This window comes from Pezoporus occidentalis, unplaced genomic scaffold (assembly GCF_034315485.1).
Source record: "Pezoporus occidentalis ecotype Australia unplaced genomic scaffold, CSIRO_AGI_Poc_V1 ctg165, whole genome shotgun sequence".
In the NCBI taxonomy this organism is placed as follows: Eukaryota; Metazoa; Chordata; class Aves; order Psittaciformes; family Psittacidae; genus Pezoporus; species Pezoporus occidentalis.
The window spans coordinates 1257789-1284373 of NW_026913477.1; the positions used below are offsets into that span (position 1 = coordinate 1257789).

Below are 26585 nucleotides of genomic sequence, written 5' to 3' on the forward strand. Positions count from 1 at the left end.
CAGTTTTAAGCGAGAGATTACTCAGAGCCTGAATGTTTTGGAGAACAGGGAAAGTCCATACATTATAAATGCTTTATTTGTACTTCTTACTGTTAGTACACATTTTCAGCTCTTTTCCCTCAGCCTCAGCCATGCCTGGCAGCTGCCCACCTCAGCCAGCAGAGATAGCTGCCTACATAAGGCACAGAAACACTCCTTGGAACTTCACCTCCAGTCCCACAAGGGCATCTCAACATAAGACAGACAAGATTTGGACCAAACAACCTCTCTCTTCCAAATGCCACTTAGAAAAAAAAACTACTCTCTGTAGCTTTAACTGGATAATTGTAACATGTACCCTTCTCTCTACAGGAAACAGCTGCGGACAGTCAGGGAACAAATTACTGTCTGCAAACAAACCAAATCCCTTCACAGACCTATCCCACCCAGAAAGCCTCCCCTGGATGCTCCTAAGCAGGCAGAGCATCCCAAGAGGTGTGGGCCTTACATGTTGCCCAATTTGCTCTCCTTGCTCTGTACCAGCCTATGCATCTCTGCTGGGCTCATCATACACACACACTGCCTCCATACACAGCAGCTGCTCCATACCTCTGGACTCTCTGGCTCAAGCTTATCATACAGCAGCAAGGAACAGTGCCCACAAGATTCTTAGCCCAGCATACATGCTCCTACCTGCCTCTGCTTCCTCACTCCTCTGGGCTTAAGGCTGCAAAGTCCAGCTTCTTCTAAGGCCCAGGCCTCCAGTCTCTATTACACCAGGAAGCCATCGCCTCCTCCCACTTTTCTCACACCTCCAGACCCTGCCTGATCAGAAGTGACCCGTGCCACAAGAATACCTTCTGCTGAGCTCCCCCCTTCTCCCCAGCAGCCTATGAATCCTTCCTGACCCTCTCAGGCTCTTTCTTGATCTGACTTCTGTTTGGAGAGCAGCCAGTCCCCCCACGCTGGTTTCCAACAGCTTTGGCTACTGCACTGCTTCAAAGTGCAGCCACTAGACTGGCAGCCCTGCAGATTAAAAGGCTTTCCACCACTCTGCTCTGCGAGATACGAGGCAGTTCAGACAAAGTCAGCTGATGCCACGTATGCACAGGGGCTCCTGCAATTGTGTGGCAACCACTACAGCTGACTGAAGTTGGCTAAGTACATCAATGTGGCACACCTGGGCTTTTTTCTTACCTCCTATGCAAGCAAGTCTTCCTCCCTTCCCCCCATTTTACTGCTAAAGCATCAATTATCAACTTGACTGGTGATTTGAAGACAAACGTCCCATGAGCTTCCAGGTGCTGTGAAAGTAAAAAGGTGGCGTGCAGAGAACTCCTGAGCCTCTCAAATGGCACAACCAAGGATTCATCTCTCTTCTGCTCACTTGCAGCCCAATCAGGGTGGCGAGGATAAGGAAGTCTTGCTCTCAACCAACATCCCTGAATATTCCCATCTGAGCACCCCTCTGCAGTACCCAGAAGCAGGCCAGACATGCATGTACACCCACACAGACAGGATATATGCTTTCCAGCATCCTTGGACACCAGCTAGAAAGCTTTAGTTCCATAGAGGAAGGTCTCCCCTCACAGACTCAGATCTTGAACACACTGGAGGTGCAAGCTGCTGCCTAGCAACACTAGTGCTTCACAGGGAGGTCAGTGCATGCCCCCATCCTCCTGCTGCGAGAGGTCTCCCATGCACAAGGAATTACCCTCAGAAGGACACAATCCTTAGTAATTTCTTGGAAAGCTATCCTGCACATCCCCAGTTACAATCCCTGCTTAACCATAGACTCATCAAATCCTGAAGATCACTGCCTGTGCCTCAGTGAACTGCCAGAAGACTTCACTTCTTGCATTCACTTCACGTGCATTATATTCCACTGGCTTACAGAGCCCAAAACCTCAAATCCCAGCCTGTCCCTCCATCTCCTCGTTAGCCACTTGTCCACTGCAAAAGAAGAACTTGACTCACCGTCAGCTTCCTCCCCAGACTTACCTCCTGCCTCAGGTCTGGCATGAGCCAAGCTTTTCAGCCACCATGTCCTCCTCAAAGCTGGCTGCTCCTTCCTTTGGAGGGAAGCCCCTTCCCATGCACTACATAGAAGCCAGGCAGGCAAGTCACCAGCCCTTACAGCTGAGGTACTTGGCAGATAGAACAGACTGCCAGGCAGCTGCACAGTTATATCCTTGCTAAGAGATAACGTCTCCTTTCAAGCACCAACAGCAAGCGTTCGGGGCGAGTGCCTCTCTCAGGCATGACTGCAACCGCACTCACAATGCCTGGACACCCCAAAACAGCCCTTCCCTGCTCCTGTACCAGCAGCTGCTCTTTGTCTTGCGCTGACCTCTAACTATTCCCTCAGAAACCCCAAAACTACATGCACTCTGATGGCAATAACCTAACAGCCAAAACCCCCACACCCACCCTATAAAAATATGATTTTTTAAATAACCAGAATAAAGCCAAGAAAGTACAAACACTGCAGAGGAGCATGAGAAAGCGCCAGCTCCTGCCACGATGGGATTTTCCTCCCAGTACAAGCCCAAGTTTGGGTGTTAACCCAGCAGGTAAGAGGCAGTCCGGAGCACACAGACCTTACCCAGAACTTCGAGAAACTGCAGCTCACAGCATTTTCCACCAGAAACTTTGGATTCTTTGATTCTTAGCACAGACAACAGTCCAAGGACGGGCTCTTTGAAAACAGCTGCTTAATGAAGCTCTTGAGAGGTTTTGTGCCTTTTAGCAGGTTTACGGCAGACCCCAAACGAAACCAGAGAAGCCTCCCTGCCACAGAGCTTTGGGAGGCAGATGGAGACTCCCGACTCACCCAGCATTCAGGACACCTTCGCAGTACCTCAGCGTAGCCAAGCCTCCAAAGAACCGGCACCTTTTCAACAGGCTCCATTGAACTGCGACATCCCAAAAACCGAGTCCTCGCCTTTTAAATCCCGGCAGGAACACTTCTCCCGTCCGCGGCGCTCAGGGAGAGCCCCTCAGTGCTAACCGAGACCTCCCTTCCTGAGGGAAAACACCTCGGACACTGGCACGGCTACGGGGCCGCCGCGCCAACCCGGACCGCAGCTCTGAGGGAACGCGACCCGCACGGAACACCGCCTGCCCGGGACGGCGAGCGGGAGCTGCGGCCGGTCCTTGCCGGAGCCCCTCAGGAGCAGCCGGCAGCAGAGGGTCCCGCCGCCTGCCCCCTCGGCGCCGCTGCCCCAGCGCTGAGGGAGGGACATGTCGGCAGCGGCCCCTCAGCCCCGTCCCGCGCGCGGCGGGGGCGACCCCGAGAGGACGCTCCTTGCACCCCAACTTTTCAGGTTTTGAGGAGAAATGTGCAGTTTCGGTGGGCTGAGGACACTGCGGCGTGCAGGGCTTACCTCCCGGCGGCTCCCCGCTAGGTCTCCATTGCCGGCACGGCCCCGTCCGCTGAGGCGGCGGAAGCTGCGGCCGGCGGTGTTGGTGCGGGGGTGGCACGGGCCGCCCGTCTGCGCGGAGCGCGGCTTCCCGCCGCGGCGGGGGACGAGCAGGCGCTGCCGCCCGTCGAGTGCGGCGGGGCCGCTGCGGGCGGAGCTCAGCGGGACGGGACGGCGCTGCCCGCGCTGCCCCCCGTGCCGCCGCCGACGGCTCCGCACGCGGCAGGTGCGCCCGCTCCGCACAGCGAGACACTGCAGCTCCCCCTGGCGGCCGCCTCACGCCGCTGCCCGCGCAGTGCCCCGGCCCCTCTGGCCCGGCCCGGCACCGCCGCGGGCCCCCGCCAACCCCGCTCCGCGGGGAAGAAATGCCAGTGCCAAAGTCCCTAGTGTCCCGTACAGCAGTGGCAGAAAAGCGGCCACCGGCACCGGTCAGAGACCCTCGGGGCCGAGCACATTGGCCCCGTCTCGGCCGGGAAACGTCCTGAAAAACGGAAGGAGCTTCAGCAAAGAGCTGCAGAAGCGTAAGGAGCAATCGGTACCTTCAAAACAAGTCTCGCAAGGCTCAGGTCAGGATGGGCGGCACTGGAATAGCCCCACGCTAGAGCAGCGTGCGCGGCACCCCCGAGCAGAGCCCCGGAACCCTGCTCCCGCTCCTCTGCCGAAGCTCGGCCCAGCGCTGCCCGCACGGCTGTGACAGTTTAACTTGAGTGGGCACAAGAGCGGCTCATCCCGGCGGTTACAGCACCTGCGTTAAACTGGAAGAAGCCGATTTCAAATCCACCGCACGTTTCCACACCATCACTAACACCAGTTTAACCAAGCTGCCTTGAACTGAACCAGGTGAAATCTCTCTTCCCTAGCTCTGCTTCTGATGTGGCACATCCATGCTTTCTACAGCTTGGGGTAGTGTTATTTTTAGTTTCCCTGTGCAGCTTTTTATTTGCTTTTAAGTATCTCAGAATAGCTCCATGCAGAATATAATCTACTTGTGGATTTTGCTCAGATTCACAAGAGGACCCAGTTTTGTTAAGGCAACCACGATACAGGCTGCAAATGCCGAGCAACATGGTGGCAAAAAGCTCATAACCCAGACACACGAGCAATGTCCAGACAGTCACAGGAAATATTCTTCCTCAGGAGACCCTCACCATAGCAGTTAGTGTGTCCTCAGCATCCTCCCCCCAGGTCAGAGAAGTGCCAGGTTCTGGTCAGCTCCTGCAATGGAGTCATCATCTTTGACATTGATGTCAAAGCCACGAAAGCACTCAGCTCTGCTTTCAGGTCTTTACCCATTACGCAGAGCTGACAATTAGATTGTCTTGTAACCTTTAAAAGAAGCAAATCGGAAGTAGGTGTCACACAGGAACAACAACACTGGTGAGGCCACACCTCAAATCCTGTGTTCAGTTCTGGGTATCTCATTACAAGAGAAACTGAGGTGCTGGAGTGAGTCCAAAGAAGGGCAACGAAGCTGGTGAAGGGCCTGGAGCACAAGTGTGATGGGGAACGGCTGGGGGAACTGGGGGTATTTAGTCTGGAGAACAGAAGGCTCAGGGGAAACCTTACTGCTCTCTACAACTGTCTGAAAGGAGGATGAAGCCAGGAGGTGGCTGGTTTCTTCTTCCAAGGAACAAGCAATAGTACAAGACGAAACGCCTTAAGCTGCACCAGGGGGGGTTAGATGGATATTAGGAAAAATTTCTTCACCAAAACGATAATCAGGCATTGGAACAGACTGTGCAGGGCAGTGGTGGAATCACTGTTCCTGGAAGCACACAAAAGGCATGTAGATGAGGCCCTAATGACATGGTTTAGCGGTGGATTTGGCAATCCTGAAGTAATGGTTGGACTTGATGATGTTAAAGGTGTTTTCCAACCTAGTTGATTCCATGACAAAACTAGCAGCATTTTTAGTCATTTCACCCTTTAAAATCTCAAGTGGAGGAGGTGCTGGGGACAAACAGCACATGGACTGCTTTGTTATGCATGCTGAAGCCAAGATCAACCAAGGCTCAGGAACACACAAGGTAAATGAGTAAAACTATTGTCATGCTGGAATGTGACCAAAAAAAAAAAAAAAAAAATCAATAAACTGGCCCATTTTTACTGCCTGTATGAATCTTTTAACTAATTAGAAAGAGTCAGTATCTTGCCAGGAGACCTCGCTTCTCTCTCTGACACAGACTTCTTCACCAAGATGCTAATACCTTTGCTGCAGTTTATAACCTCTGACACTTCAGCTACTCTTTCATTCCTCCTGGCATGATTACAGTGTAAAAGTGCTTTTTTTTTTTTTAATTATTTATCAGGTCACTTACTGAAGGCACTTTTTAGCTGAATTAAAAGATTGAAAGCTGAGAAATTAAACTTCTCATGGACTTTGAAATATACACTTAGGTGAAGCTGTACTTAATGATACCATGGATTTATATTTGAACTTTGAAGAGATAAAGCAGTATCATTAGACTTCTTCAGCATTTTGTAATACATCAAAACCCCTTAATTATTATGCTACAATCTATGAATATGTACATTGCTCATAAAAAAGACCATACCACTGACTAGTTTTTTTAAACTAATTTTGTTTCCCTTATTCTGATCTCATCTCAGCCTATTGAGGAAAATAATCCATTTCACAGACAAGAGTAATGTGACATACAGCTGTCAATCTTCCAATAAGCTCAGTAGGGGTGAAAAGAGGAAGGTAGCATTCATGGAGCTGAATACGGAGCAGGAATGATCCACTGTGATGGTTTAAGCCCAGCTGGTAACTCAGAACCACACAGCCATTCACACATCCCCCTCACTGATAAAAATGGGAGAGAAATTATTCACACTGTCATACCTGTTTATGCTAGGAAGGGATGTCCTAAGAGTTACTGATGAACTTGGGCAATGTCAAGCAGTACATCTGTGGAGAGCCAGAAACTGAATCCATCACCTGGAATCCCATTTAGTTCTCTAATCTTTGATACATTAAATCTCTCCATTCTTTCTGCTAACCAAATTATTTCACAATGGGGTGTTATGGAGCTTTAATCTAATGCCAGAGAATGCAGTGAAAAAGACTTCTCCACTGACTTCATTCAACTTTGGAACGGCCCCCAGGTACAATTCCTTAATCAGTTTTAATCAATCTTGCATGGATTCATGCACATCCCTTACAATTATTGTGGCTGAACGTCCTCATCTGGCTGCACACTGGTTTGGGCTGGGATAGAGTTAATTTTCTCCACAGGAGCTGGCATGGGGCGACGGTTTGGATCTATGCCAAGAACAGTGCTGATAACACAGGGATGTTCGTTACTGCTGAGCAGCACTTACACAGGGTCAAGGCCTTTTCTGCTCCTCACCCAACCCCACCAGTGAGAAGGCTAGGGGTGCCCCAGGGGTTGGGAGGACAGCAGGACAGCTGACCCTGACTGACCCTGGGGATATCCCAGACCATGTGCCGTCATGCTCGGCATGGGAAGCTGATGGAGAAGGAGGGATGTTGGGAGTGATGGCATTTGTCTTCCCAAGTCACTGTTATGTGTGACATCCCTGCTGTCTTGGGGATGGCTGAACACCTGAATTCCTTGTCTGGCATTGCTTGTGTGTGTAGTTTTTGTTTTACCTATTAACCTGTCTTTATCTCAACCCAGGAATTTTCTTACTTTTACCCTTTCAATTCTCTCCCCTGTTCCATGGGAATGAGAGAGCAGCTGCATGGGGCTTAGTTGCCAGCTGGGATTAAACCACAACAGAATGCCAGAAGCAGAGACTGTCCTCCCAGCTGCTCTCTTCTGGCCTCCAAACGATCTCTGGTTCTGCCAGGTGAGTGCTTTGCACTCTGTCCTGCCTCAGTCAAGTAAGATAGCTTCGTTTTGACTTGAAACAGCAGAAATTGTAAAGCTCCCATCTGAGCAGCTTGCTTGGCAGAGCTGGGGTACAAAGTGAGTAGCATAATTTAGGAGACATATATTGCCCTAATAAACTCTGCCACTAAGAACAGCTAGTTCCAGAAGTGACCATTGTCCATGGCTATCGTCAGGAGACCCTCAGTCTTGCCACAGACCTCTGCTTCTGAATCTCCATGGTTCTCACATTTTTACTGCCTGAATGGGAAGACACCAGGATGAGAACATTTACAGCTATGTAAAGTCCCATTTTTTGGCTTTATGTATAGTATTTTGCATATAGCAGCACAGAGTCAGGTTTGATCTTTAGGAAGAATGGCCAGATGTGAAAACTATGTGTGTTGCATATATGCTTCTCAGAGGTGACCCTGTGATGACCATCCTAAGCAAGAGGAAATAAGGCTGAAAACTAGGTCCATCTCTCTGAAAACACCATCGAGCCTTCCTAGCAATTAATTTCAGCAGACAATGATGCAAAGCTGATAGATAACCCACCTGCAGCGAGGCACAAGCACCCAGCCTCCTGAAGACCAGGTGACAGTAACAGATCATCAGGGCTGCAAATCTGTAGGTGCTGCAGAGCATCACCCACTTCCATGCTGCATCCACTGTCTCCAGCCACAGTCTCCTGCTGCTCAGGGCCCCATGCTCTCCGCATGCTGCTCTGCCAGCAGCACCCACGTTGCTGGAGCAGAGAGAGGCGGAAGCACTGATCCACAAGGATGTGAGATGCTGATGCTGCAACAGCCAAGCACGGAAGGGAGCTCATCCCAGAGATTTGGCAGGGCTGCATTTACAGAGGACAAAAGCCAAAGCAGAAAGAGCCTGTTGTGAAAGGAATGAGGAGGACATCAGTGGCCAGGTAGCACCAAACAAAGGATAAGCTATAGGAAGGAATAAACTGACAAGGAGAAAATCTTGCCTGGCTGGTAGCAGCCATGATTCTGATCACCGCTTTTCAGGAGATAAACATAGAGCTGCATAGTAACATATTTCCAGTTCAGCTTTGCAAAAAGAGAGTTTTAATAGGGTGCCAATTCCCTTCAGTTGGAGGGACTCACACAGTAATGTCACTGCTATTGACTAAAGGTGCACACAGACAGTATAAAGCAGCAGTAAATGCCAAGATTTCAAAAATCATTTTGCATCTGACATTCTCCTGGGTTATTTCATGTGAAAGATAAATGCACTATCTTCCAAGCAGTAATCTTATTTGGTACCTAAAGCATATCCAAGCAGTTAAGTTTGGAATAGGGTAACTTTCCTGCTTTTATGCTTGAAGGCTGAAGACAAAATTATTAAGCATTTCGCATGTACACAGTGTAAGAGGACTGACTGCTCTGCATAAATATATGGATTGGAAAATAAGAATTCTCTTCCCCAAAGAACAACATGACAGGCTTACAACAGAGGTAACATGTTCACGCAGGAGGCATTATATTTTTGTAAAAGGGTAAAAAGCTACAGCATATTGACTATTCACCTGTCCCTCTTGACTGGCCAACAGCAGAAGTGGAAGCAATGTTAGGGATTAATTAAAATAAGACACAAATCTTAACTTTGCCTTAATCCAGCAAACAGCTAAGCTTGTTAGGAAAACTGCTCAAATGGAGAGCTTTTTGTCATGTGCACAACAGTTTGTGGAGCAGGAATGTAAAATCCACTAACAGACAGTGGAAATATGATGCATTTTCCCTTTGGGAATTTCTCAGACAAGTCTAAGACAAATGCTGCCTTTGACTATTTAATTCACTTTTTGATGGGAGAACCACCTCTGATGAGCATCAACGACATCCTAAAGCATCCTATCAGTCCTAATAACAGAAAAGTCTTTCATCAGCTCCTCATTTCTCTTCTCTTCACCTCCTTTCATTTGCTGTATCTACTAGCAAAACTGTGGTTGGCAGAGACACAGAGACAAAAGATTAAATGCAAGTTGTGCTTGTTCTAACCTCTTGTGGGACTTAGAGAAGCTAATCAACGTTGGATTCACTTGTATTCCACAGATCATTTTTGTTTGGCAGCATCTAATCATAATTGCAAGAAATCCCACTGGAATACAGTTTGGCAAACTCATCTTGGAACAGCTCATTTGGTGCAAACTTAGATTATGTTTTAACTTCAATGATAAGAAATTACTGAGAAGATGACGAGCACAGTTAGTTTTAGATGCCATGAGCTGAGGAAAAAGAGGTAAGTTACCTAAAATGATCCTATCATATTTTGAAAGTTTGTCCTCATAAAATGCAAATTTCTGCAAGTGGATGGTTTGAAAACCTAGTTTAAAAAGTAAAAGGAAATAAAACACAGAAATCAACAAATACTGATGTCAATCTTCTATGTTTTCTATTACAGCTTTCTTTTCCCTTCTCCATTTTTTACTGATGCTTCTAGAAAAGAAGAAATTAATGCAGCACTTTCTTTACTTTTTTATGTTTGTAGCAAACAATAGAACTTTTAAATCTGGTTGTAAAAATCATCCTGGTTTGCATTTCTGCTCTGCTCAGATTATCATAGTTTGGGCCACAAAACAGAGCAAATCATAACAATGAAGGGAAGGGTACAATAAACACTTTGAAACTCTGGACTGATGGCAAAACCCCTTAAGTTACTTTTCCAGACAGAAGCTACACATATTTGGGGTAGCTTATGTTTAGCTGAATAATGGATTTCCCAGGTCAGCTGGCAAAAGGAAAAGAAAAATACTGTTTCAGGTGAAAATTAGATAGAGTTTTACAGGGGAGAAATGTGGTAGAAAACAATAATAATAAATTTTAAATGTTGTTTCGTATCCTTGTTCACACATAAATAAATGGTGTATTATAACTACTTACCCACGTCACACTGTAAACAAGTGTCTCTTTCACGCTGACCAGCAACACTACTAAAATGTAAAGTTCAAGGTCAGATTCAGATTCTAGGGTGTGATTCTTTTGCTTCCCAGAAAGATAACTGGGCTTCAACCCAAGTAGAAGCTATGGACTAGCCTAACATTCAGAAAAAGGAGAATTTTGCTGTTCCCACTTATGTCTGCACAAGGGTCCTCCCTGGCTCTGAACACTCACATGCTGCAATCGCTGATGGGCCTGCCAGGGAGTGGAGAGAGAGCCAAATGTGTTCAATGACCTGCACTGTGTAGCTGCAGCAGCACAGCTCCCAGCCAGGGTAGCTCACACCAAGCTCCAAGTGGGGACGGTTGGACAGGGAAGCTGCAGGAGTCTGGCTTGGCTTCTCTGAGCACAGCCCACAAGCCAGAAGTATGGCAAAGAGGCTCATATGCCAACAGCCCTTCTCAAGCCCTCACTTCATCTCGAGGGCAAATATAGGCACAAAGATCCTCTAGCTTTTATGCAACATAATACTTGGCAGAAAACAGGTTCCTTTATTTTCTGCAGTGCACATACATGAAATACATTTGGCAAGAAAAAGGTACTGTACCCCCACCCGTTGCCCTGTCAGGCTGCTCCAGGCTACTCGAACAGTGTGACCTGTTCGAGTAGTCCTCCAATTCATCACATCAGCAAGTCAGTTCTGATGTCAGTATTTCAAGGTCTCTTTAAGCATCAGTGACCATACCCTATGCATGAGATGAGAAAAAAAAAAGCCACTATATCAGGAGCAGTCAACAAAGCAAAGATATGCTAAAACACTTTTTCCAGTCTTACCCAATTTACTGACTGGTAATAAACACTCTTCAAGACATTTGTTTTCAGGTTGTATCATCCTCTGTTGTCCATGCATTCTAAGGCACTGAATTCCTCTCTCCCAGTACATCTGCAAAGAGAAACATTTATGGAAATAAAGGGATATGATTTAATCTCATATTCAATGACTAAACCATGGCTTTTGATACAGCATTTTGGTTTTTTTTTTTGCTATGCCTAAGCCAGTCCTGCCCTCCAAGCTGTCTCAAAAGCAATGAGTGTTATCAAAGACAAACAAAACAAAACAAGTCAGTAGAACTGGAGCGAACGGCTTCAAAAACACCTTTGATTGCCAATGCTTTTGGCTTGTGATAACACAATAATATACTAAAATTGGCCTGAATTTCTGTAAGAAGCTGTTTATCATTTTTCAGACTTGAAGGTTTCTTACCTAGGTAGAAATGCCGGTACTTGGAAATATCAAGCACATTAAGTGCTACTCTGTCTTGCAGGAAAAGCAACACGCATGCTTAACTTCTATTTTCAGTATTAATACCCCCTGGCAGAAAGCAGGTGGAAGACAAGTGCAACAAACCCAACAACACTTCTCTGGAAGGGTGAAGACAGACTTGGTCAAACACTGAACTCAGCAAACATCAAGAGAAACACAGTGAGTGTGCTGGGGAAAGGTGGGAGCAGGGGCAGGGAAAGGGCTACAGGGAGCACCATAATTTCACTTACAGGTGCCCTGAGGATGACTCAGTTTAAAGACTACTTCAACAGTACATTCAAGAGCAACAGCCTGACTTGAAAGCTACAGACCATTGATTGACAGCTCTCTTAAGTACATTTCAAGTCCAGTTCCCTTCCTAAATCCTCGTGTTAAATCCCTGGATTCGGTGCTTCAGAATGACAATGCTTTGCCTACTGAGGGTACCCTGGAGGTCACTGTCATTTCCCCATTCCTTAGAAAGGTACTATGACAATGTCATGGTCTCTGCAGGGATCTGAAATCACTGAATCATGTCCTCTCTGGAGTAATAAGAACCATAATATCAGAAATAGCATTCTCTACAGTGAAAAGGGAAGACAACTTTTAAGCGGTCCTCAAATTTACAGAAGTGACTTTTCCACTGCTCCTCTGATAGAGCTTGCCATTTCTTCCTCTGCGTTATTGTCACCACAAATCTGGCACAACTCAGACAGCAGAAGTAATCCTTTAAGAGTAGTGAACGCAATATAAAATGTTTTCAAAAGTTCACAGATCAAGGTTTCTTAAAAATAAAATTGTAGAGCAAGAATCAGCATTCAAGGACAGTCAGTCAGATGTCTGAATTATGTCCTGCCTTTAAAATATACAGTGGATAATAGTTTTTAAATGGTCTCTGGAAAAGCTGCTATGTGTACCGTACCTTGACATTAAGCCCACAGTAAAGTACTTACCTTCAGGATTCTCCCCGTTTCTAGGTCTTTTGTTCTGCTTCAAACTAATCAGAGCAGCTGCTCCAGAATGTAAAAGGAAAAAAAAAAAAGAAAACTTATGATTTACTGCCAGACCCCCAGTGAGCAAAGGGCACACACCCATCACTGCAGGCAAGCACCACGCCAGCAGAAGAAAAATGAATCTGAGCAACAGAGGAAAGGCGAGAGGGAGTGCACTAGGCAGGGAGCTCGTATGCAATAGCTCATTAATGTGAGTGTGTACAAGGCCTGTCTGACATCAGGGAGGTTGTTACAGGATTGCAATGGCATTATGGCATATATATACAGACAAAAGAAGCCATTAGCTTCAAAGAACCACTTATTTATCCCTTTCTGTAAAAAGCAGTGGGCCCTGAGCTCATAAAGCGCATAAGCACATTCTCAGCTTTGCCTCTTGGTGGATCCAGACCAAGGTGTTTGATCGTGACAGCTCTCCCTGAGGCAGCAAGGTCTCCTGCATGGGTGAGACTCCTCCGTACACTCTTCACGCAGGTACCAGCAGGTTACTCAGTTACAAGAGCCAGGGTGCTTGAAACAGCACTCAATTCTGGACAAGCTGGGAAGGAGAGACCGAGTATCTTCTGTCACTTCCATGGGCAGCAGAATACCTTGGGGTATTCATTCAGCCTGGTGTCCTTGCTGCAACAGAAGAACCTCAAAACTCAGCACTAGTTTCTTCGAGTTCCAAAGATTTTCCTTATGATTGCCTCAGGACTTACATCAGAGCTCAATTTTCACTGACTCATTCCTTTATGAAATTCTCCACTTATCTGCCATTCTGCACACCCAGAGCTGGGGCTATTCCCTCTCCTCTCATCTCATTTGTGGGCAGGCTGAAAACAGTTTGCCTTTGCCTGTTACATGAAGATCTCTTTGATTGCTTCTTAGGAAGTTCACTCTTGGCAGATTCTTCAGTTCTTGGCTGGACCTGACAGCTGATCACTAGCCTGGTTTGAATATGTGGCCACTGCAGAGCTAGGCCATTTCTGTGTAAGATCCTCTCTGGGGACCACAGAGATCCCTTAGCAAACAGCAGTACCCTTAGACCTCACCTGCACTGCCATCGGTCAGACATAACTATTCACATTAGGGGTTGCACCTTGGTTATTCATTGAAGTGAAGATTTGCACCACTTTAGCAGTGAACAAAGTAGAATAAAAGAAACCTGATGACAGAAAAGCATGGGGGAGCCACAAGAATGCAGCTGTGAGCCCAGCCCAGGCAGGAACACCATTTCACACTGCCCAGGTACAAGGCTGCAGCTTCACAGTGTCCTATGGACATGCATTCATCTTCCAGCACATCCAGCCTGCAGCAAACCCGAGGACACAGAGGCTTACCCAGGCACTGCTGAGGGTAGGGGCTTCCTGAGACACCTCCAGCCTCTTCCAGTATGACTTGTTCAACCTCTGCTCCAGCCCAAGCTGAAGATGGTGACAAACACCACTGTGCCCCTGTCTGGAGATGTCTCCTCCAACACAGGCAATTCAGCCTTGTGAGGGAATGCAGATCTGGCCCCTTAGCATGTCATCTCATGTTTTTCACTAGGAAATTCAGATTGCACATATCTAATTAATGGAAAACAGGGATAAACAAGCAGATTGCTTGCTTCAATTATGTGCACAGCGCCTGCGGGGTTACCATTTAAAAATCACAAAGAAATAAAACAGTCAAAATTAGTAAAAAGATGTAGACAGGAGTATACAATCTGCAGCTTACCTTGGTGATGACTAAAAACACCTCTCCACCAAGAGTAAAAAGAAGCAGTTTATTCTTGGCAAATGAGTATAATCAAAATTTTTTCAGCCATCTGTAAATAACATCTACCTGGAGCAGCTTTACATAATTAAACGACTTCCTTATGCGTGTTCCACAGACCCTTCTGCATAGATAGGGAATAAGTTGCTCAAAATGAAGACAGAGGAGGAAAAAAAACCCAGAAGCTCTCCATTAATTTATTTAAATTTCTCCCAGAGGCAATTTCTCCAGAATCCCCCATATTCCATGAAGTCAAGCATCTGCCTTCCTTGCAGCTTAACTTACTGAAAGAAGCATTACCTGGACAAACAATCCTCTCCCTAAGCAGCTTAACAAGTTTGTGTAAATGTTTGAGCTGCTGTACAGAGGCAAGAAAATCATGCCATATCCTATTTAGAAATTTTCTTGTTATTCTGAGTTCCTCAACTGTTTGCACAACCAGATGGATTACATCAACACTCTCTGAGGTGGCTATTTTGGGTGACATGACTCATGTCTAGTTCAAAACTGGGAGTGTAAAATATTTCCAGTTCAGTGATCTTAATAATTAGATGCAAACCCAAGTCCTTTGAATGACTTGATTTATATTTAGTAGAACATTAGTGAGACCGATGATCAAAAATCATTGCTAAGCTGCCTTTGAAAATTAAAATGGCCAACAATGCCAGCACAATGAAATTCCTCTGCCTGTCCTCTGTGTAAACTAGCTGATTCTAAAACAAACACCAGAGTTGTTTCTGTTGACTTCTGTATTCAATAAATATCCATTTTCAGTACTAAGCAGAACTGGTTGAGACATTTGGCATTTCACCTTCCTCCTCTTCTTCATCTGGTTCTTGTTTTATTTTCTTAAGCACCTGTGGGAATATTTCTCCCTCACAAAAGAAAAAAATAAAAGCTACAAAAAATACAATAACTTTCTGTTCAGAAGTCTCTAAGGGACTGAAGGAGACCATTGACCAAAATTTAGGTCTACAGTAACTTTAGAAGTAAGCACTCCACTAGTATTGCAGCTAGAATTCCTCACTCAAAACAAATTTGAGGACCAGGTTCTTTACTGGTTTACACATGGATTTCAAGTGATTGCTTCAGAAATCTCCAGGGACATTCAGGCCTCAGTGTTATTGCATCTATACAAACCCTTTCTGAGAAAATAAAACTTTTTACCTTATTGTCCTGGGTTCAGCAGTAGCAGTCATTTTTCCCCTTCTTGGTAGCTGGTGCAGTGCAGTGTTTTGACTTTCAGCTCGGGAACAGAGCTGATAACAAGCGATGTTTTGGTTTGGCCAAGGACTTTGTGAGCCTCATGCTCTGCCAGGGAGGAGGGGGAGCCAGGAGGAAGCAGAGACAGGACACCTGACCCAAGTTAGCCAAAGAGGTATTCCATACCACAGCACGTCATGCCCAGGATGTGACTGGGAGTTAGCCGGAGGGGCTGGGAGTCTGCAGGGTTGTAGGAGGTATCGGTCAGAGCTTGGTCGGGCTGGGGGGGCGAGTTATCGGTCGGCTGGTGGTGAGATGATGTATTCTCTTCCCTTGTTATTTCCTTTATCATTATTATCATTGGTGGTAGCAGTAGTGATTTGTGTTATACCTTAGTTACTAAACTGTTCTTATCTCAACCCGTGGGAGTTGCATTCTTTTCGATTTTCCTCTCCGTCCCTCCGAGAGCAGGGGGAGGGCAAGAAAAGGGGGGGAAAGTGAGCGAACGAATTACCTGGCTGGGTTTAAACCACGACACTTATCAAGTATCCTAGCATTCCTGAGAAGCTCTGCAGTGATCATCATCTCAGATTTAATTGTACTAATGGGATGAAGCTAAATAAACTGCTAGTTTACAGTGAGTATCTCCTGATTGTTACTTGCATCTTCTCAGTCACAACAGCGTTACGTGACTGAAAATAACTTAGAAACAAACACTCCAGTGAAAAATTCACCAGATGCGTTAATGGTCCTGACCCCCAGGGTAAGATGCACCCCAGAAAGAAGACTCCGTGCATAACTAAATAATATGTGTGACTGAAATACCCCAGATAATATGAAGCATGCAAAAGAGATGTAATCAGTTTTAGAACAAAGTAAAATCTGCATTTATCCTACTTCCACTAATATCTAAAGATAAATAATGTCGTGCATTAAATACTTCCATCACTTTTGTTTCAGTGGTAAAAATCTTCCAGCAAGTACTAGAAAGCAAAAATAAACATCAATGTGTGCAAAAACAATCATAAAAGAAAGCAAGCACACAAAAAACACATAGTACAGTACGTTTGCACTCAGCGCAGATTTTCTAGTCTGATCCCTTTTCAAGAGGGGAAAGGGTGAGTTTTGGCAACTCCATCAAGTGAACAGAATTAGAGATAAGGCAGGGTTTTTTTTGCCTCAGAAATCACAATTTCATCATCTGTATCCCAAATACAAAGTCAAACACGCTTTCCATTAGACAGGCCCAATCTCCTCTGACAGAAAGAGCAAAACACTTGCTAGATCAGAAGAAAACAGGGAGATTGCTTTCTCAAGCTAGCTGATTCAAAGGAAAGTATAGCAAACTATTGTGAGTTCAGTGTTTCTAAGCCTGCACAGTCATTTCAGAGCACGTGGTTTAACAAGCCTCATCAACCTTCACCCTGCTTAGCACCTCGTAGCAGGCATAAGGGAAAGGTATATAGTTCTGAAAGGTAAATGTTGTTCTTGGTATAGCCTTCACTTCTGAAATACAGCCTCCTCTGATTTCTAGCTAAAGCATGAAATTAAATTGCTTTTAAATGAACTGATCTAGTGTGGTGTGTAAAATCCTTACTGGTTTTGTATCTGTGTATATCTCAACACAGGATCCTGTGGAATTGAGATCTACAGGTTAACATAACAATCTTGCACAGTACGAAAAGAATTCATTTATCTATTTCAAGCTTGTCACCTCTGAGTTTCATTGACCATTCCTTTTGTATACTGCAAACACAAACACTGCTGACCCGCTCTGTGCCATTCATTATTATACACCCTTCTGTTACACTCTTGTGTATTAATCTGCTCTTGGAATTAAGTGGGGTTTACCTTGCCTAATAATTGTCCAGATGAAAGCCCTCTTATGTCTGTAATTATTTCAGCTGCTTTTTCTGGTCCCCTTTCATTTTCAGCTCTAGTCTTATTTGAAAGGGGAAGATGATTTTGCATCCATTTCTCCAGCTGCAAAGGAGCAGTAATAAGAAGGCCTGAAACAGGAATACAGTAAGCAGGGAGGCTCCCATGTTATTAACATTTATTTTATGCTGGTATCTAGAGGCACTAGCCGTACCTGAGTTCTATTGTGATAAACTACACAGCCATTAGTACATGACAGTCCTTGCTCGAAGGATTGCATCATGAGGGATATAGGGATCTCAGGGAGGGAGAATTCATATTGCAAGTTTACTTGTCTAATGCAGACTCATTGCCTTTCAACTTCCCAGCGGATGCAGCCTGTGCTCAGTGAGAGCATGGTGCATGTTTGATAATGAGAGCACTTACATTTCAACCCCCACAAAGGGAGCTGGTCCCTGCTGCCACAGATCCATGTGCAACCTTTACCACAAAGCTACAGACAAACCCCTCCTCACAGCATCTACATCTACACACAGTCAAAAAATGGCACTAAGACATCACATACTAAAGAAATACCATGCTGGCAGTAGCGAGGAGCAGAAAAGCTTAGGACTCCAGGGAGGAACATGACTGCTGAGCAGTCATAGAGAAGACAAGCACAGACCCCATACTCATGCTTAGTGGTCACTTTAAAGCATGAAGCATTTCAGTGACCAAAATCACTACAATCTAGGCCCTGAGGAGAATGCGCTGGGTATCAAATGGCCTGTTTCCAGAAAATGCCCATATTGGTAATGCCATCAGAGAGAGAACATTTCAGAAGCATAAAGCAGATAAATAAAAGCCTAAATTTGACTTAGAAGGTGAAAATTAAAGTACCTAAATTACTTGATGTCGTGGTTTAAGCCCAGCCGTAAATCAGAACCATGCAGTCTCTCCCTCACTCCCCCTCTTACTCCCCCTGCTCTCAGAGGGATGGGGAGGAGAATCGAAAGAATGTAACTCCTACAGGTTGAGATAAGAACAGTTCACTAACTAAGGTACAACACAAACCAATACTGCTACCATCAGTAACAATAATGATAAGGAAAATAACAAGGGAAGAGAATACAACTGCTCACCACCCTTCAACCAATACCCAGCCCGACCAAGCAGTGATCCAGCCCTTCTGGGTAACTGCCCCCAGTTCTACATCCTGGGCCTGATGTGCTGTGGTATGGAATACCTCTTTGGATAGTTTGGGTCAAGTGTCCTGTCTCTGCTTCCTCCCTGCTTCCCCTGCTCCCTGGCAGAGCATGAGACTCAGAAAGTCCTTGGTCAGGGTAAACATTTCTGAGCAGTAACTAAAAACATTGGTGTTATCAGCGCTGTTCCCAGGCCTAAAGTCAAAAACACAGCACTGCACCAGCTACTAAGAAGAAGAAAAATGACTGCTACTGCTGAAGCCAGGACACTTGAACACAACAACCTGGACCTTACAAGCTCTGCTGCTTTCTGCTCACACCAGCTGTGTGCAAGTGCCAGGACAAGCCATTGCACTGCCTGAGCTCATCCTTCTCCTCCCACCTGGCAGATGGCTCTTGCTCTGCCCCTCCTCCTCAACAAGCCCCTTTGCCCTGTGCCACAGGGGCTGCCTCCTGCTCACCCCCCTGCTCTAAGCTGGAGAGTCTGCAGGAGCCCTGGCAGCAGACAGGCATATTTGTTTGCCTGCTTTTTTCCACTGGAAACAGTTTACTCTAAAACAGCCCTGTTAGAAATAGGAAAAGGCAGGATGTTTGCTATATGGGCATAAAGACAGCTCTACAGCAACTCTGCTCACTATGCACATGATCTGTTTAGCAGGGGAAACAGGGCAAGGTCAAAGGAGCACTCAGAAGCAGGCAAAGAGCTTCACCAGTGAAGGAGCACCAGTGTTGGCCTTTGAGAACAAGGGCTCTCTTGCCCTTTGAGTACACTTACAGAACACTAAAGCAGCCAGAGTAAAATAGCAAAACCGGTGATGGAGGAGCTCCTTGAGGACAGTAGCTAGCCCTTAATTGTTTTTCTTTGATTAAAGGCATAATATTAGAACTAGTCACTTATCAAGGATGCAGGCAACAGCATTTTTATGAGTTCCCACAAGCTCAGATCTTATACCTGATTTCCTTTAATGATTAATGAAAAGGTTTTCTCTCCCTTGCTAGACAGGTCATCTGTCCATAATGACTGTGATGGTGGCCAATGCCCAGGTTATTCAAGGATCCTTCCCTCCCCACTGCCCATCCCTTTCTAATTTCTGATTTTGGGCAGGTCAACCTCCTTCACTTGCCTGTACTATACCACAGGCATATTTTAAAATGTGAAATAGCAGGTGGGTTCCTAATACACAACCAGAAATGGAACACATGTGACTGCAATGCTGCAGGTCATAATCCCTGCAGTGTTTCAGGGTGAAAAGAACTTAATATGATCTTAATACAATTACCCAATTATAAATTTGTCTGATTCTTGGCCTTGCACCTACATTTCACATGACATTGCCAAATCAACCAGGCACATCATCAAAAGCAGGGAGTGTATTTATCAGACATTCTGAAATGGATCATAAACTGTAGACTTTGGGAGAGAGAAAGGATAGAGAAACTGCTGACTAGAAGCAGTGCTTGTGCCCTTAATAAGACATGGCACTGTAGTTAATCCTGTTTCAGAACAAATGCATTAAACATTTATTATACCAAATGTTAGTTTAAAGGAATCATTAAAATCACTTTTCTCTCTGTCCACTGGAGATCAGTTATTCATTTAAAGTTGATGAAGCTTTCCTAATTTCAACATCATTATTTCTATGCGCACATAACAGGAGCCATTATATTTTAGATTCACACAGTAATGTTGCTCAATTTATTTCTCACACTTTCTATATCCTGTTGCAAACCTTTACACTGATTATGAACATTTCAGTTAAAAATGAGTCTCTTAACGACCATCTTCTGGAAATACACGTACAGTATGAACAAGGACAGAAAGCCAGCTTAGAGAGAGACACACAGATTGCTTATTCCTGAGCTGGATCATTTCTGCTCTTTTCTTTTTCTTCAGACTTTGTTTAACTAGTCATTCATCCTAGGTCTTTTGGGCTTCATTATTTGCCAAGCTACTTACTTCCCATCCTAGCTGAAGGTGAGGATGTGGGCCCACATTTTCCTGTTAACACCTGTGTTATCCCAAACTATAACCCCAAAGGAGCTGGAGGCTGGTCTACCTCTTGCTGGTGCCTAATGGCCGGAGTCCAGGGAGCAGCTCAGCTGGCTGTTGGTCCCATGCTGCCTCGCCAGCACAGAGGCTGAGGCAGTGAGCATCCCTGGTGCTGGCTGGGCTTTTCAGAAGACAAGCACAGGACAGGCAGGCTCAGGCACTGGTCTTTGCTTTTGCCCAGCACTGCATTGACAGGAGGAGCTCAGGGATGACATCTTAGTTAATAATGAACTGCTGAAAAGAGCAACTGAAGCTTTTACCTCTCCAAATACATTAATTTGCTGTAATTAACATACAGATTTTACCAGATTAGGACTAAGAAAATTGCTGCCATCTACTGCTGGAAGGCAACATGTGAATGCTGAAAACCTCTGAAGAAAACAAAAAAACCAAACCCAGATATGAGCTACAATTACCTTGAGGAAGATTTTTTCAAGTGCGATCCTAGCGCTGAAAACAGGGGGGAAGGGATGAGGTGTCACACACAGGCAAGAGGGATGTGACCCTGTAGTTTGGTGGTCTGGATATCAGGCTGGGCACAGTCAGAGTGCTCTTCTTCCTCTGTAAACAAACATTTATCATTAATAGAGGAAGCGAAATAGTAAGGCTACCAGGGCTGTTTCATATGACACTGTGCAGAGCTGTATTTTTATTACATCCCCCAGTGTCTGAACAACTCCTAGCTGTGACACACAGCCACTTCTCATCAAAGAAACAATGGCTTAAACCTTGGGGAAATCTTTTACCTTGGATTCCCCATTTACTTAAGTTTTAGGAGGTGTTTTTCTCCCTCCTCCAAATTCAACTTTATTCATTTATAACAACAGTTATAATGTGTCACTGCTGGTTTGGGGAGGTTAATCCAGTGAAGATGTTACATTGTCAGGGATTCATAGATAAACTCTATACAGGTCTGCAGGCAGGTATGCCTCATGAAAGGGAGAAGACAAATCTTACAAGGAATGGACATAAGAGTCCAGAATAAGTCAAAGACTTATTCAAAGACTTGGGGGTGGCGCAAGAGTCCACAAACTGAAATTCCTATGTCCTGCTCCCAGTCCATGCCCATCAGGTGTCCTTGTGCTTCCTCTTTGGAAAAGTCACTCTCAAACCCATACTGATGTTCTGTACCAACTGTGTATTTTCCCTCCAAAGCATTTTCTTCAACAGTCTCTTAGTCCCTGCAGCACCAGGACCTCTGGGGATTTAATTTCCTTGTACTTATATGAATGCAGTGTGACTCCATCAACCTCCCTCACTCTCCCTAGCATGCTACTTCTTTAAAGGCTAATCTATCCACTTAATTTTCAAGCATATCATTGTCTTCTCCACATGTGCCCAGCAGCCTCAGGAATCCTGCTTCCTCTGCTCAGTCAAATGCCCTCTGTACGCTTCACCCCTGCTTGTGGCTTTGCTCAAAGGTCACCATTTCAGGACTCCCTCCCCTTCTCTGAACCAACTAACAAAAAATTATACGAGAGGACAGAGGCATATCTTTGTTACGCAATGAGATCCATGCAGTGGGTCCAATTCCTTTAAACAGACCATGGTTTTGTCCGATTTTGCAGGAACTTGCTCACCCAGCAGGAGCGTTACTTTTGCCTTAGGTGAGCTCCGCTGGCTTTCACATTTGCCCAGTTTCCTCACTCTATTCTTTCTCCATGGCAAAGAGTGAGCAGCATGCTTTAACTTTCCTCTGGGGCAACCATTATCTTTGCTGAGCACCAAGACACATGGCTGTGGCAGAGCACCTTTCGCAAAGTCACACCCTTTGTGCTACAGCAAAAAACAATGTCAAATTTGCTCAGTCCAGGTCAGCAGCGATCTCCCCAGAGCAGCCACTGCTGTTCAGCTCCCTTGTGAGAGCAGAGGTGCCACCACCCATTTGCCTGCATGACTCTGCTGGTAGCTCATAAGGAAAGGACAGACTGACAGAAAGGAACAAGACCAGATTAGACATGTCTGAACTACAAATAATTTTTCATTTCCTCTTAATTCTCAGAACCATTTTACTCTGTGTTGGACACAAAGCAGCTAAGCAGCACTTGCACCTCAGCCTAGACCTCTGAGCAGCAGTAATTAAGAGGGTGAAAAGCAGTAATTTTCTTGATTAGCTCTCTTTCTCCTGTACACACATCATGCGCAGCACGTTGATTCATGTCAGCAATTAAGGCTTACTCTTTAATCTCAAACACTTTCATTAAATAGCTGATAGTCAAAAGTATCTGAAATGCCCAAAGCACTCTCTCCATCCCCCACCACCAGTGACAAAAAAAGGTTGGAAGAGAAGAATTCAAAATAAAACCAAAAAAAAACCAACACTTTCTGAAATACACTTCTACAACTTTAGACACCAGAGAGCAGAGACAGCAGGCACCACACACAGGGACCTGGACACACACTGCCCTGGACCAATGTGCTCTTCTGGGCCCCCTCTCCTTCTGGCTCTTGTGATGTCTGACACAAGGCAACTAAGTTAGCGGCAGTCCAGGTTTATACAGAGAGACAGGTAATTGCCCTCCACCCAAAAATACAGTGTCTACCCAGGGGTACCACAGAATAAAGACACCTGACGTCTGCCATTTCAGATACTCCTAAGCATGGGGGCTTAGGGCTGGGGATTGCAGCACCATCCAGCTGCAGCTAGGGACAGAAAGCAGGAAGGTTTACCACATGGCGAAGTTTGGTTATCTGTCTTCCCCTACCACAAATGGTCAGAAGGTGACCCGGGGATGTTGGTTAACAACCAGCTGAACATGACCCAGCTTGTGCCCAGGCAGCCAAGAAGGCCAATGGCATCCTGGCCTGTATCAGCAATAGTGTGGCTAGCAAGACTGCGGCAGTGATCATCTCCCTGTACTCAGCACTGGTGAGGCTGCATCTCGAATCCTGTGTTCAGTTCTGGGACCCTCACTACAGCAAAGACATTGAGGTGCTGGAGTGGGTCTAAAGGGCAGTGGAGCTGGTGAGGGGCCTGGAGCACAAGTGTGATGAGGAAAAGCTGAGAAACTGGATTAGTCTGGAGAACAGAAGGCTCAGGGGAGACCCTGTCGCTCCTTGCCTGAAAGGAGGATGGAGCAAAGTGGGGATTGGTCTCTTCTCCCTAGTAAGAAGGGACAGGACAAGAGGAAATGGCCTCAAGCTGTGCCAGGGAAGGTTTAGACTGGATATTAGGAAAGATTTCTTGACTGAAAGGGCTATCAAGCATTGGAACAGGCTGCACAGGGCAGTTGTCCCTGGAGATATTTGAAAGCTGCGTAGATGAGGCCCTTGGTGACATGCTTTAGTGGTGGACTTGGCAGGCAGCGCTGGGTTAATGACTGGACTTGATCTTAAAAGTCTTTCCAACCTAAACAATTCTATGATTCTATGTTTTCCTCAGGTAACTTGCCTGGGATGATTCAATGCAAGACAGCTGTTTCCAGGAAAAAGTCTATCCAGCCAAGCCAGCTGAAAGTGCTGCTGGTGTCAGCTGAACACATGGCTTTAGTAGCAAGTCGTTCCTCTCAGCTAGTAAATCTTCCACTTCACTGTGAACTTGTACTCACGGCACTGAAGAATCCGGTTAGCTCAGCAAGCCCTGCTGTGCTGCTAGTCAGCAGAGGATCAGGTACATATCTGTCCCTGTAAGTACAGACAGATTTAAGCATGTGTTTAACAGCTTTCTGAACCAAGACTCTCATGCAGAACGAGGTGCTTGAATAATGTTTTCCCAGTATGAGGAAACCACAGAAATCTTTTTTTCCCCCTCCCAGGAAAACCACCAACAGTCTTTCAGTGACACAGAAATCAGCTTAACAGAAGCATTTCTGTCAGGTTATCCTACAAGGAGCATTTCAGCTGTATTATCCAGAGAACATCTGCACAGTATTTGCCTGCCAGGAAAAAAGTCTGCATTTTCCCAAAATAAAAGTTTTTATAACCTTTTGCTGACAGGGAAGTAATAATTATCCACATTGAAGCATACCACTAGAGTTCCCTTGACAAAGGTTTATTTATTTGTATATGTTTGCCATGGAATTTAAAAGAAACATGATGAATGAAGTGCTGGTAGATTTCTTTCGCTAAAAGAGCTACAGTGCAAAGGTAAAAAAACCCAAACCACAAATCACAGGGCAACCAGAGCACCTGAAATCACAAATATCACCACAAAGCAAACAGCCATAGGACAACAGGCACCGCCAGGGACTTAGCTGCCCCAAACAAGGATGTGTGCAACTGCAGCATGGAGGTGAGCACCTCATACCACAGTGTGATAGAGCGCAGGGCTGGCACTGCCTCGAGTTTAACTGTGCTGTGACTCCTTTGCCAGCCAGGATTCTTGTGGGAGTGTGCTAGGGCTGAAGGAGAGAAAAAACAAGAGCAAGACTTGCAAAGCTATTTTCCAAGCTCTGCTGTGACATTCTTCCCACTGATCTCCCTTTTAAGTGATATTAAGAATCTGATATGGTGCCAGAAATTATATACAAAATGTGGTTTAATATACTTATTAGTCTGCAAGCAGGACGTCACAACTAATCATAAGGCTAGCACTGTGGTGAGATGAAAGCAAACACTGATCTTTAAACGTTTTGTTTGGTTTGCTTTTTTGTAGTCTAGTTATTGTCATATGAGTCTTATTACATGAATCAAGACCTCTAGTCCCATACCTGTTTTATAAAATGAACGTGTTACAGTGTTAGAGGTTCTTCTTGGATGAACACCACTCTTTATTCGTTCACCTTCCCCACAAATATCTGTTTCTTTTGATATTAATCATCTCTGTTAGATGTGCTTGTTGGTCAGGGTCTGGGTGGATAGGAGAATAATTTATGTCACTCTGGTGTCTTTGTGGGCTTCACACAAAATTATTAAAACCAACTACTTTTAAGATCCTGTATAGAGAAGCCACCAGGGGAACTTCTCTCTGTGTACACAGAGATGTTAGACATTGTCTTTCTGCCTGTGCAATGTTCTAAGTTGTCTGCGCTTTTGTGTGTCTCTGTGCTCAGAGAGATAATTCACCAGCTTTGCTTAATGAAAGTGATCAATATCCCTCTGGTTCTGGTACTGGGGAGTAAAGCATGACATGTACAACTCCACTGCTACTGCCCCAATAGCCAACCAAGCAAGCAAGGCCATGCCATGCCAGGGTCACAGCCAACAATTTATCCAAGACCATGACTTACCTATAGGTACTTTGTTGCTGATCTTGGCACCCAGCTCCTTTCACAAACTGAAAAAAACAGAGAATCCCAGAGCGCTGGATATCCTGGAGACACAGGTATATCTTCACCACGGTCAAGAAGTTTCAGCATCTCGGTAGTTTCCTTTGGTTTGGGGCCTCCTTCAGGTACTCAAGCTGGAAGAAGCAAGAGATGGTTTTCAGTCCCTGTTTCAAGAACCATTTAGATATTGGACACAAAATAGTCATGATAGAAAAGCTCTGGGTCAGACACATACCATAGCCCTGTCCTAGGAGTGCTCTGATTACCAGGCTTTAGGAGCACAACCTTTTTTTTCTTTCTGATTCCAGTGATTCCCGAATTATTCTGCACAGTACCCAAGCTTGCGGCTGTGCCAGCTCCCTTTGGAGGGCTGGGACCACAGGGGCTCCTTATGATGAAACAGGAAGTATGGCTTTGTTGCCACAAAGGAAGGGAGGTGAAAGCTGGGTCTCTTCTCACCACATCTCTGCCTCTAGACTAGGCATAAGGTGACATTCCCCATCCTGTGAGGCACACCTTGGCAGCCAAGCACTTCAAAGCACTAATGCAGGTGCCCACATACTACTACAGATAATTAATTCACTGAAGCAAAACACAGGCAACAAAAAGGATGAAAGAGATCTGTGTCCATTTCTCCTAGAAGATATAGGCAAGGACAGGCAAGTGCTGGGACACTAGCTCTGTGGTGGAAGGCCAGGCTCTTGAGGTCCTTGCTGTTACAATCCTGAGCCGTGACCCTGGCATCTTTACTGAGCTCTGCCTTATTCATGACAACCACATCTGATGGGAGCATTGTCTAAATAAGGACTGTAGCACCAGGCTTGAAATTTCCATAAGAAATGATCATAACACTTGGCAGAATAATGTTTCACGGCTCCA

The 26585-nt window shown here is 45.4% G+C and overlaps 1 protein-coding gene across 12 annotated transcripts in view; it reads right to left on the bottom strand.

Annotated features, from left to right (window-relative positions):
• IL1RAPL2 (interleukin 1 receptor accessory protein like 2) overlaps positions 1-25736 on the bottom strand; it is a 388687-nt gene extending 362951 nt beyond the window's left edge. For 4 of the 12 annotated variants that reach the window (XM_062613311.1, XM_062613299.1, XM_062613306.1 and 1 more), the window contains exon 1: positions 3366-3521. The gene's annotated coding sequence lies outside the window, so the exon portion shown is untranslated. Of the gene's footprint in view, positions 1-672; positions 777-1263; positions 1286-1980; positions 2180-2584; positions 2938-3365; positions 3522-3940; positions 4348-10965; positions 11075-25667 lie in introns of those variants that run through there. The other 8 variants (XM_062613301.1, XM_062613307.1, XM_062613300.1 and 5 more) reach the window with 6 other exon arrangements.
• Between the last annotated feature and the right edge of the window lie 849 nt (positions 25737-26585).